The 12,481-nt window shown below is 47.8% G+C and overlaps 1 long non-coding RNA gene across 4 annotated transcripts; it reads left to right on the top strand.

Annotated features, from left to right (window-relative positions):
• Positions 1-5,212: 5,212 nt before the first annotated feature.
• LOC138803053 (uncharacterized) lies at positions 5,213-12,242 on the top strand. Of its 4 annotated transcripts, none has more exons than XR_011364849.1 (5): positions 5,213-5,365; positions 7,038-7,102; positions 10,195-10,309; positions 10,622-10,724; positions 11,953-12,242. It is a non-coding gene; the product is annotated as an uncharacterized lncRNA (long non-coding RNA). The 4 variants fall into 4 exon arrangements; XR_011364850.1 differs by lacking the exon at positions 5,213-5,365 and adding an exon at positions 6,049-6,117; XR_011364851.1 differs by lacking the exon at positions 5,213-5,365 and adding an exon at positions 6,055-6,139.
• The last annotated feature ends 239 nt before the right edge of the window (positions 12,243-12,481 follow it).

Below are 12,481 nucleotides of genomic sequence, written 5' to 3'. Positions count from 1 at the left end.
ATTAGAACTCTGTGGCGGGATGATGTTTTCTGAGACCAGACATTCTGTGACCCGTGTGTGTGTACATAACCTAAAACGTAAGTCCACACGCAAATGTTTTGCTAGTTGCATACTTACCTCATCAGGATATGCTATCCTTGGCACAATGTCATTGTAGACTTATAGGGAGAGTTTACTAACACTGGCATTTCATACTCCAATCGTAAAGGGGTTCTCCGGCCAGGACCCCTTTATCTGCAGTGCCCGGGGAGGGGGTGGGTAAAAACAATCACAACCACTTACCTCCCTGGCTCCAGTGTCGCCGCCTGCATTCCACCACTCTGGCCCCCTGGTGTCTGGCTCCTTACTGACCTAAGACTGGACTTGAAACATGATGTCGGCCCGCTCAGTCCATTCAGTGGTGTAGTGGTGTCCCGCCTCTGCCGCTGAATGGCTGAGCAAGCCTGCCATGTCATGTCTCAGCTCAGCCCTCCCTGGGCATTGCAGAAAAATGGGTCCCAGCAGGAATACCCCTTTAAATGTGTACTATGATCACATGATAAAGTACACGTCACAGGTACTAGACAAAGATGGTTGAGAGTGGGGAAGTGAAGAGTGCTACTGCATGCAGGTTCATCTGTATGTATATGTATCTGTTACATATAGATACAGCTATAACCCTAATAGGTGCAGCATTTGGAGGCTATGGGGCTACACGAGGCCTGCAAGGCAAATACATCACAAATATATATATGACTCATGCCACATTAATTCCTGCTATACATGTATCACTCCGCTCTTAAGATCCTCCTATGTGATCTCCGCAACATGGGACATCATTGTAACCAAGTGGAAGGATTTGGGTAGCTGCCAACTTCCCATGAAAAATGGATTTTCCGTATTTGAATAGTCACAATAGAGTAAGAATAGGAAAGTCACAGGGGCATTTTCATGTTCCATCCTCCTGCAACCCCCTCCTACATATCGGGAGCTTTATTCAGGCCTCTTTTGTATATAGTTTATGCGAGGGGATGTTTTTTTTAATGTTTTCATGTTCTATTAGCACAGCCTGCAGAGATGCACTACAAATCCCAGGTACCTATAATTAGTTTGGAATAAACGGTGCTGCCCAGAAGCAAAGTTATAGTCACATACATACTAAGCGGTACTCACTAACATTCACACATGCAAAAAACACCATGATGTTTTTGGTAGGGCAAAAATGCTGCGTCCAGAGTTTTTCTGTATGAAAAATTCATCACTATCACCTATCACAAAACTCTTAGTATATTAATACTGAAATCCCCAGCAGAAAATCTACATCAAAATGTACAAGTTTACTACTAGACCCCAACCCCCCCCCCCCCCCCCCCCCCCCCCCGACAGAATTTCCAGTTTGGGCAACTCCACTCAATGGCGCCAAACCTTGGATCCATGACTAATACATAGCATGCTGCTGCTTATAGAGGCACCAAAAATCTATTGTATGAGTACTGGATTGCAGACCCAACCAGTGACATGTATGGGATGCAGATTGTCATAGGAACCAATGCAGATTTCATCATGGAATTTGCGCACAAATCCAACGTCAAATACATGGTGTATGAATGGGGACTATGACGCCAGTAAGAGACCTTATTGTGAGCTGACTTCACTGTGCTGAGGGTGACCCCTAGTGGAGAAAACCATCATAACCCTCTAAATCGTAAGTTACTGGACCCACATCATGTTTTCCTCCACCATTTAGTAAGGATCAGTAGCTATAGAGGGTGCAGCTGCGACTGGCACATAAATCAGGGACCCCCCTCATCTCTTTAAAGTTCTTATGCCTGACCTGTTAAAATTGAGCTTAAATGCTCAGCAGTATACAGAGGTCTACACAGAAGCACTGACAGGTGCAGTGGTGTCACACAGGTTAGAGGTCAGAGAGGTGTAAAGTCATTAAAGAAAAGGTCCGGCAGATTGTAAAATCCGGCAGCCGGCAGGGGAAGGGGGAAAATTGATTACAAGTACTTACAATTAACTTACCTCTCCTTGTGCCTGTGGTGAGTTGCGGGACCCCTGCCTGGCTCCAGGATCTCCAGCTCTATCATTTGGCTAATGGACTGGCCGTTCATCCAGTCAGTGAATGGGACGGGACACCACTCCACTCAATGCTTGGCTGAGCGGGCAGTCCGTCAGCCGGAACAGGCCTTTTCCCCCTGAGTTGTGACATTATCACAACCCGGGGGACACATGCCTTCCAATGAGGGTCCTGAGGCCGGTACATAAACCAGGTAGTGATGTGTCAGCTCCGGAGATACCGAAGCCCGGCGGGTGTCCTGAGGCCAGTCCCGCTGCTCACCACGGGCACAGGATGAGGTAAGTTAGTACAATTCCCTGTGCCTCTGCCGGACTTCTCTGTTAAACAAGAGACTGCACTCCTACACAGCACAGTTCTGGGGAAAAAAAAGAAAAAAAAAAAGAAAACTTCACTAGAAATGTTTAAAAGGAAATTTGGGCTTACAGAATTACTTCTTTTAAGAAGGAGCGTGTTCAATCACACACTGAATAATGAAATATGGCACATGTCTTCACACAAATTCTTTGATCACTTAAAGGGAACCTGTCACCCCCCCGTACCGGGGTGACAGGCTCCCGACCCCCCGTTAGAGACCCCTATACTTACCTCATCCCACCGGGTCCCGCTTCTGGATTCGGTCGGGTCCCGGAGATCTCAGCCGCTGCAGCCCGGCGCGCGCGCTGAGAGATGAGTCCAACACCCATAGAGAATGACAGGAGAGTCCAGCGCTCCGTCATTCTCTATGAGCGTTGGACTCATCTGTCAGCGCGCGCGCCGGGCTGCAGCGGCTGAGATCTCCGGGACCCGACCGAATCCAGAAGCGGGACCCGGTGGGATGAGGTAAGTATAGGGGTCTCTAACGGGGGGTCGGGAGCCTGTCACCCCGGCACGGGGGGTGACAGGTTCCCTTTAAAGGGAACCTGTCACCCCCCGTGCCGGGGTGACAGGCTCCCGACCCCCCGTTAGAGACCCCTATACTTACCTCATCCCGCCGGCTCCCGCTTCTGGATTCGGTCGGGTCCCGGAGATCTCAGCCGCTGCAGCCCGGCGCGCGCGCTGACAGATGAGTCCAACACTCATAGAGAATGACGGAGCGCTGGACTCTCCTGTCATTCTCTATGGGTGTTGGACTCATCTCTCAGCGCGCGCGCCGGGCTGCAGCGGCTGAGATCTCCGGGACCCGACCGGATCCAGAAGCGGGACCCGGCGGGATGAGGTAAGTATAGGGGTCTCTAACGGGGGGTCGGGAGCCTGTCACCCCGGTACGGGGGGTGACAGGTTCCCTTTAAGAGTCCCCTCCGAGTGGAAAAAAGAGTGTAGTTTTATAACAGCTCAAGGGCCTGAGTTTGACACGTGTAGTGTAAAGGAATATGTGTCTAAATACAGATGTGGGAGAGGCTAGGTTCACACGTCAAAAAACATCAGTTTTTATATTAAAAACCTGCGGTAAAAACGTCTGTTTTTCAATGCATTGTGTGCATTGGACGTCGGTCCTCCCATTGACTTCAATGCATTGCCATTGCAGTCAATTAAATAGCGGCAAAAACGACCGGTTTTTATTATAAAAACGGCCGTTTTTTGACGTTGTGTGAACCTAGCCAGAAGAGGGAATGTTATTGGGTGGAATCCCTAATGATGGTAGAAAGGTACGCTGCTTATGAAACGTTTCTCAATGGTAAAGGTCCTTATTTGCACACCTTAGTTAACAGGGTAAGATCATATGAAGAATCTTTGGTGAATAAGGTCTCTAGTAAATCTTAAAAAAAAAACAAAAAAAAACATGAAGATATGGGGGATATAGGCCCCCAGCATATTACACATCCCAGTAAAACGCCCCCAGCATATTACACATCCCAGTATCAGGCCCCCTGCATATTACAGACCCTGGCATCAGGTCCCCAGCATATTACAGACCCCAGTTTCAGGCCCCCAGCATATTATAGACCCCAGTATCAGGCCTCCAACATATTACACAGACCAATATCAGGCCAACATATTATACACCCCAGTATCAGGCCCCAGCATATTACAGACCCCAGTGTTAGGTTCCCAGCATACTATAAATCTCAGTAAAGAGTCCTCAGCATATTACAGACCCTCGTATCAGGCCCCTAGCATATTAGAAAACCCAATATAAGTTCGTCAGCATATTACATAACCCAGTATCAGACCCCCCAGCATATTACACACCTCAGTATCAGGCCCTCAGCATATTATATACCCTGTGTAAGGCGCCCAGCATATTATCAATGTATAATAGACCCCAGTATAATGCCCCCAGCATATTATAAGCCCCAATATCAGGCCCTCAGCTTATTATATACCCTGTGTAAGGCCCCCAGCATATTATACACCCCAGAATCAGGCCCCAGCATATTATACACCCCAGAATCAGGCCCCAGCATATTACAGACCCAGAAAGCTGGTTGACCCCCATCATACTAAGTAGAAGATGCTAGAAAAACTGTGTGACCCCCATTATACTGAGATGCTGGGTGACCTCCCAATCCTGCATCTCCCCCATAAGGCTGGGTTCACCCTGCATTTTTGCAGTCCTATTAACGTATCCATTTTATGGGAGGGGGGGCATAAAACCGGATGCAATTGTGTACTCACCTGGCTGCATGACTGGGAAGAGAGAGCTCCCAAGATAGTGACTGGCAGAGCGTGGAGCCAATGGTTCCTCGCTCTGTCAGTGCTCTGCCTAACTAGAAGCACTCCTAATGAGCTCTTAAAGTGTAACTATAAGCACTGATTAGGGGTGCTTATAGTTATAGGCATATGCAGGCTTCCCCGGACATTCATGTGCCAGGTCTGACTCTGTAGGTAGTGCATGTTGGTGCATGTTATGTGACAAAAGCTCTTTCCCATTCAGCAGCCATAGAGTAAAGCGCCATAGGCCCATGCACGTGCTCTCCCCGTGTACTGCACGCACGTTTTCCCTTCTTCACCAGAGCTGCTATTTATAACTCCGACTATTCTACGTCCATTCTAGAATCATCCGCGACAATTATAGAACCCACGCGCGTGCGCGCTGGGCGAGTGATGGAGAGAAGAACGCCGAGCATGCGCAGTAGTTGTTGACGCATTGGGCGTTCTCCGAGTGATGGGCAGTGACAGGTGTAGCTGCACAGATGCTGATGACGTCACTGGCATGGCGAGCTCCTTACTGGCTTAGACTGCTGTCAATCACAGCGGTGAGGGCGTGCCTCTCATGCGATGAGCGGACTGCCAAGGACGGGAAGATGTGTTATGAGGCGGCCAGCCCTCGGGGCATAAGATGCAGGAGGAGGAGGAGGAGGAAGGCTGGGAGGCGGCACTGAGGTGATGAGTGGGAGATGATGGCTTCTATTAGGAGTGACATGGGTGAGGTGAGGGAGCAGGGATGGGAGGACAGGTGAGCGGGTCCTGCTTATATAGGGGGTCACAGGGCAGGAGGGCTGGCTGCTGGTGATGGGGTGTGGGTATATAGAGATGTGACTTACAGGGTGGCAGCCACAATAGGATTTACTGTAGAGTGGTCCTCCAAGAAGGGGGCTGTGAGGTAACCTGAGGGCAGCTGTGAGGTAAACTGAGGGGGCTGTGAGGTAAACTGAGGGGGAGCTGTGAGGTAATCTGAGGGGAGCTGTGAGGTAACCTGAGGGGGCTGTGAGGTAACCTGAGGGGAGCTGTGAGAGGAACTGTGGGGTAACCTGAGGGGCTGTGAGGTAATCTGAGGGGGACTGTGAGGTAACCTGAGGGGGGGATGTGAGGTAATCTGAGGGGTGGATGTGAGGTAACCTGAGGGGGCTGTGGGGTAACCTGAGGGGAGCTGTGAGGTAACCTGGGGGGAATGTGAGGTAACCTAAGGGGAGCTGTGAGGTAACCTGGGGGGAATGTGAGGTAACCTAAGGGGAGCTGTGAGGTAACCTACGGGGAGCTGTGAGGTAACCTGGGGGGAATGTGAGGTAACCTGTGGGGAATGTGAGGTAACCTGAGGGGGACTGTGGGGTAATCTGAGGGGCTGTGAGGTAACCTGAATGGAGCTGTGAGGTAACCTGAATGGAGCTGTGAGGTAACCTGAAGGAAACTGTGAGGTAATCTGAAGGAAGCTGTGAGGTAACCTGAGGGGGACTGTGGGGTGATCTGAGGGGGGCTGTGAGGTAACATGGGGGGGGGAATGTGAGGTAACCGAAGAGTCGCCTGAGGGGGGCTGTAGAGTGGCCTTACAGGTAGAAGGGGCAGTGAAGTGACCTGAGGGGGTCTGTGGGGTAACCTGAGGGGGTCTGTAGAGTGGCCTTACAGCAGGGGAAAGAGGTGACCTGAGGGGGGGGGGGGGGTGTCTGTGAGGTGACCTGAGGGGGACTGTGGGTTGACGATAAGGGGCTGGGAGGTGACCTGAAGGGGGACTGTGGGGTAGCCTGAGTGGGGGCTGTAGGTTGACGATAAGGGGCTGGGAAGTGACCTGAGGGGGACTGTGGGGTAGCCTGAGTGGGGGCTGGGAGGTGACCTGAGGGGGACTGTGGGGTAGCCTGAGTGGGGGCTGTGGGTTGACGATAAGGGGCTGGGAGGTGACCTAAAGGGGGACTGTGGGGTAGCCTGAGTGGGGGCTGTAGGTTGACGATAAGGGGCTGGGAAGTGACCTGAGGGGGACTGTGGGGTAGCCTGAGTGGGGGCTGGGAGGTGACCTGAGTGGGGGCTGTGGGGTAGCCTGAGTGGGGGCTGTGGGTTGACGATAAGGGGCTAGGAGGTGACCTGAGTGGGGACTGTGGGGTAGCCTGAGTGGGGGCTGTGGGTTGACGATAAGGGGCTGGGAGGTGACCTGAGGGGGCTGCGCTACAACTTGAGCCCATAACTCAGTAATCTCTTCTGATCTCCTGTGCTGCTTCTTGGCCGGTGAGCTGACTATCTACAATGTAGTTCCGGCACATTGGAGCATATATCCAGCTGCAGAGATACAAGCTGTCACATACAGTGTGATACTATGTTGTGTTTGATGTTTTCTTCTACTTTCCAGCGCTGTTTATGGAGCTGATGGCTGATGCTATTGGTGGAGTGAAGATGGCGCTCTCTCTCCTGGAGGTACGGCCACACGTGGCGGCACATGTTCTTCTGTGAATGCGATGGTCCTGTCTATAATATGGACAAGCATATACGTGACCATGTTGGTCCCTTTGTCTCCTCTGTGCCAAGGGGGCAGCATGGTCCTGTACTCCTCCATGCTCAGCCACATTATGGACAGGACCACCGCATCCATGGAAGAGCAGGATGGGGCAGCACCGAGGCGGGGGGCTTCTCGGGGCAAAGAACCAATGTCACACAATGACCATTAGGTGGCAGCACTCTCCTTTCCTTCAGTAGGTTTCTCTTGTTGTCTGCAGAACCTTTATAGGTAACACAATATACAGATGATATTTAGGTCACACAATGGGAACACGTTTAGGCCACAACCTGACTCCATTCAAGTATATGGGACCTTTTAGCTTAGATTTGACGGTATAGTAAGGGGGTTTCCACAGATCCCACCAGATCCTGAATTACAGAATATCATTTTTGTTGTGTTTTACTCCCCTTTTTTAATGAAAACTTTATAAAGTATATATTCTGTGATAACCTTGAGAACATTAGCCTTGATCTTACTATCCACGTAGGGTCGGGTAATGTGGCGGTCTGTTTACCTATTACATAAAGTATTCATCTTATAATATATTCATTGTTTGCTCTGGTTTCTCCTACACTTGCAGTATTTATCTATCACCGAAGCATTCTTGTCATCCATTACTGCGGCTATGGAACACACCAAATGCTTTCTACTATGTACTATTAGATTATTTATAGGGATCAGCCCTTTTTTTTATAATAACTCAGCAGATTTTGTTTTTACACTAGGGACGTGTATTCATGGCAGTCGTATTGTACGGAGTAATCCACAGCTGCATGTGCTTTTACCATGCAATCCTGGTTCTCGTGCTATTCTGTTAGCTCAGTCAGGAAGATCTGTAAGTCACTGGGGACAGAAAAGCATGGCCAAACCTATATCATGGACTCCGTAAGCATGGATGCGGAGACAGCTACAAAATCCACATCGTTCACACAGGCAATAATGACGCAGGAAGGAACTATGTGCTGCAACAAAACCCATGCCACATCATGACCACTAGGTGGCAGCACTTTCATGTGTATTACTACCATAGGTTTCATTTCTCTTTTTCTATAAATATATATATATTTATATATATATATATATATATATATATATATATATATATATATATATATATATATATATATATATTTCCTATAAACCAGATGATGTTGGGGTCATATGATGGGAACATGTTTACAGTACGTCTCCATTCAAGTATATGGGTCCTTTTGGCTTAGATTCACAGATATAGGAAGGTTTTTTTTTCTGATTCCACACAAACCCTCTCTTAGGCTAGGTTCACACTGCGTTTTTGCAATCCGTTTTTTTTCATCTGTTTTTTTGCAAAAAACGGATGCATTTGTGTGCATTTCCATTGACTTCCATTATAAAAAAAAAAAAACTGATCCTTTTTTTTCTCAGACACAAAAGTAGTGTTGACACTACTTTTGTGTCCGAAAAAAAAAAAAAACAGATCCCTTTTTTTTTATAATGGAAGTCAAAACGGATCAAAAAGGATGCACACAAACGCATCCATTTTTTTCATCCGTTTTCCAAAAAAACGATTGCAAAGATGCAGTGTGAACCTGGCCTTACCTGCGGAGTTATTCACCAGTAGAAGTTTTGCTTTAGGTGTAAAACAGTTCCATACCTGTAGGACCTATAGGCAGCACATGGAGGCCATACGGCCCCATGCTAGGGATATTGACCTCTTACTGACGTTCATCCATGGATTAGGAGTGACATAGCGGCCCCCTCTGTAGACCTCACTCCTCTGGCTCTGGTACATCATTGTCCGTAGTGCTGGTACAGTAGGTCTTGCAGCTGTACAGCGGTCGCATCATTCTTGCTTAGCTGTGCACAATTCTCTGCACACTTACACGTTTGTACCCGGCTGCCCACTGTGCCCTTCATGAAGCCCACACTGAATTCCTGAGATCTCGGCTTTTGATGGCCCCTTGTCATTTGTCCCCTGTTACCCTCCTGTCCGCTGTTTGTTTACACCATTGGTATCGGGATAGTTTCTATAGTATAGACTCTCATAGCAGACTGTGCTCTGCTTGTAGTATTATTATGCATGCTGGATGTGAATGGGAACGTTCGTATATAGGATTGAACACCTTCCTAATCGTAGCTAACCATAGGGTTCTCTGACACCATGTTTATTGGATATGATCACAGTGGGTTTTCAGCCTTCGAGGGAACTCTGATGCCACAATTTATTTTTGAATAATTTACTGATTTCCTAATTAGGGCTGAAAGGACGGATTTTAAAGGGGCAACCTGAACATAAAAAGCTATGGTACATTGCTAGGACATGACATCACTTTACAAACAGTGGCTGCAGACAACTGAGATGGGTATAAGGGGTGTCAGGCCGTAGGATAACACTGGTTATATGGACTATTGCAGCCACAACGTATTTCATACCTAGCACCACCATAGGTCTGTATGCACTTACACATCTATTCATGTCATGTTTTTCTATATAGCAGGCTGTGTTTATATGGCTCGGTCAGCAATGTCTTTAGCCCAGCGATCAGGATATCCTGTAGCCAGGAGAAGCCTGTCCCCTCCCTGATATCACCCGATAACATGGCTACCTGCAGCCTAAATATAGAGCCGGGATCTCGCTGATCTGTAAACATCGGCATATTATAGCTCCGTAAATATAACATCTGGACACCCAGACGCACACAGTGTGTTTATGTATTCATGTTATAGGCCTTGCGTATGTTTTTGCAGCAACACTGTGACCACTTGCTGGTTATGGCTGCTCAGTTTTCTAGATCTGGACTATTGGAAACTCCATATCTAGGCTGGTTTATTTTTTCTTAGGGGGTGAAGACCATCATATTCACCCAGTGCAGAACCAATGGTGTTGGATTTTCCTGGGGTTGGGGGACAAAGTTGGATAAACTTTTTGCAGCAGAGCATATATCATTTGTGTCATGAGCGCTAACATGCTGACTTCTTGACGCTTATTGTGGTAAATTACAATAAGCTCACACTTTACTTTCTCATTTAGAGTCCTGTCATCTCCATGGCCGAGACCTAAGAGGAAAAGGCTGCCGTACAGCAAAGGCGGAATGGAGAGGACACAATGCAAGCTCTGTATGGTCGGGGCTGCCTCGAAGCAATAGGTGAGTGACTTGTGCCAGGAATGTCCCATACCCCCATAGTGTTAGCTGTGCTGAAGGGTCACTTGCATCTTAATTACCATCTTGTGAGAAGTTGAACTTGCAAGGAGGTGACGAGGGTGCAGATAGGAACTGGGGTCTTCTCAATGCTGCCCGGCAAGAGGATGCTGGATACGGCTGGAGTAAGACCCCGACATTGACCACCGTGTAGGTTTACATGGAATAGCAAACCTATTGTCCATTATCATCTATGAATGACTGTCTCCATTTGTCTGTGAGGGTCTTATGTCTGACATTTTTTTTTCTTCCTCTTAGGCAGAAAAGATGGCGTCTGGAAAGGTGATGAACAGTCAGTATTTATGAGACTTCTCTGGATGATTATTGCTGCAGGATGCGAATGACGTGGCCCTGCTGCATGGTAACTGTTTAGCTTAGTATGTATTTTATCCTAAACTGGATCCTGCAGGACCCCTGAACCATTGGGGTTTTAGGGTTACACACTGATTCTTGGCAATGGCTGCCAGGTTGCTCTGCATGTCAGGTACTACCAGTTAGTGACATGCAGTGTATACTGGAGAGGGTGCAGTGCCAGTAAGTGTGTGTTCGCTCTGCTGTTCTGCAGTAGCTGATGAGTGCAGCTATATATGGGGCTCCAGATTATGTTTTAGGGTCTGATGAAGGGGATACAGGGCCCACTTAGACATTAGCGATAAAGGGGTGTTCTCCACTAGTGTAAGGTGGACCAGGTGTTGCAAAACTACAACTCCCATCATGGCTGGACAGCCCAGGCATAATGGGAGCCAAGGTTCCCTACCACGGCACTAAACAATCTGGTTTCCAATGGTTGTGAGCCCCTAAATCCTCACAGTAAAGGTATCACATTGCCAGATATGGGTCATACACCAACATCTGACAGTGACGTTCCTGTTCACACACAAGCAGTTCTGTCCGAACAACAGACACCAGTGCAGATCCTGATGGCCTCCATTATAAGTGCAGCTTCCATTATAAGTTACGGTGTTGCTTGACAGTTCCAGCACAAAGCTGGAGTTTACATTATTTAGGGTGGCTTTACATGCGCTGTGAATCCTGGTAGTGTGATTTTCAGTGGGGTTACAAATCCGCAGCGGAATTTTCATTCTGTTGTGAGTATGTAACCCGGCCCCTTTAACACCTCCCCCCCTCCCAGCCTCCCGCAGCGTACATTACCTGCTCGGCGCAGCGCCTGCATGTGAGGCTCCCATCGGTCCCGCTTAGCCAATCAGTGCACGGCCCCGCCGCAGTCACTGATTGGCTGAGTGGTACTGACAGGAGCCGGGAGCCTCACATGCAGCTGCGGCGCCTAGCAGGTAATGTATGCTGCGGGCGGCTGGGGGAGGGGGGGTTAAAGGGGCCAGGTTACATATTTGCAGTGGAATGAAAATTCCGCTGCGGGTATGTAACCCCATTGAAAATCACACTACCAGGATTTGCAGTGAATTTCACTGCAAACTCACAGCATTAAATCAGCAGCGAATCCGGTACAGTGGAAGAAAAAAATGGAGCCATCATATCTATTGTGGTGTATGTGTAAATAGAAATCATGACCCCCAGTGTGCACAGAGCCATAAATGTTCTTAGCTTTATGTTACTTATTTTCTTTCTAGGGATAAAGATGCAGAGAAGAAATGTGGATCAAGTGGATTCCGGCCTCTATCCTGGAGGACGACAACCCAAGATACAGTGTCCCTCTATACATTGTTCCTGCATATGTCTTATTATAAGCAGATCCTATGAAATGGCCTCAGTGGACTTTGTTCTTGACGTTCCTCATACTGATCCCCATTCACACTGTGGTTATGTTGGTAAAGCACGGTGTCCATAGGGCGTGGTTGTCATTCTCATGTAGATTATTACCATTATAGAGATACCAGATATGTTTATATGACTTTGTTTAATAAAAAAAAAAAAACTTAAAAAAAACACCAATCATGTTTTTTCATATACATTTTGTTACTGTTTACTTTATTTTTTAATTGTAAATTCTTAATTTCCTTTGCTAATAGATTGCTTTAATAATGTTCTATTAGTTTGTAATATACCTTCTTTAGAGAAAATGTAGTTTTTTTTCTTTATAAGTTCTGTTAAGTGGCAGCAGTAAGAGGAGACACCAGCATTTGTGTCTTAAAGGGAAAT

This window comes from Dendropsophus ebraccatus, chromosome 10 (assembly GCF_027789765.1).
Source record: "Dendropsophus ebraccatus isolate aDenEbr1 chromosome 10, aDenEbr1.pat, whole genome shotgun sequence".
Classification (NCBI taxonomy): domain Eukaryota; kingdom Metazoa; phylum Chordata; class Amphibia; order Anura; family Hylidae; genus Dendropsophus; species Dendropsophus ebraccatus.
The sequence above is the reverse complement of the archived record's forward strand: the minus strand, read 5'-3'. Positions and strand labels throughout refer to the sequence as shown.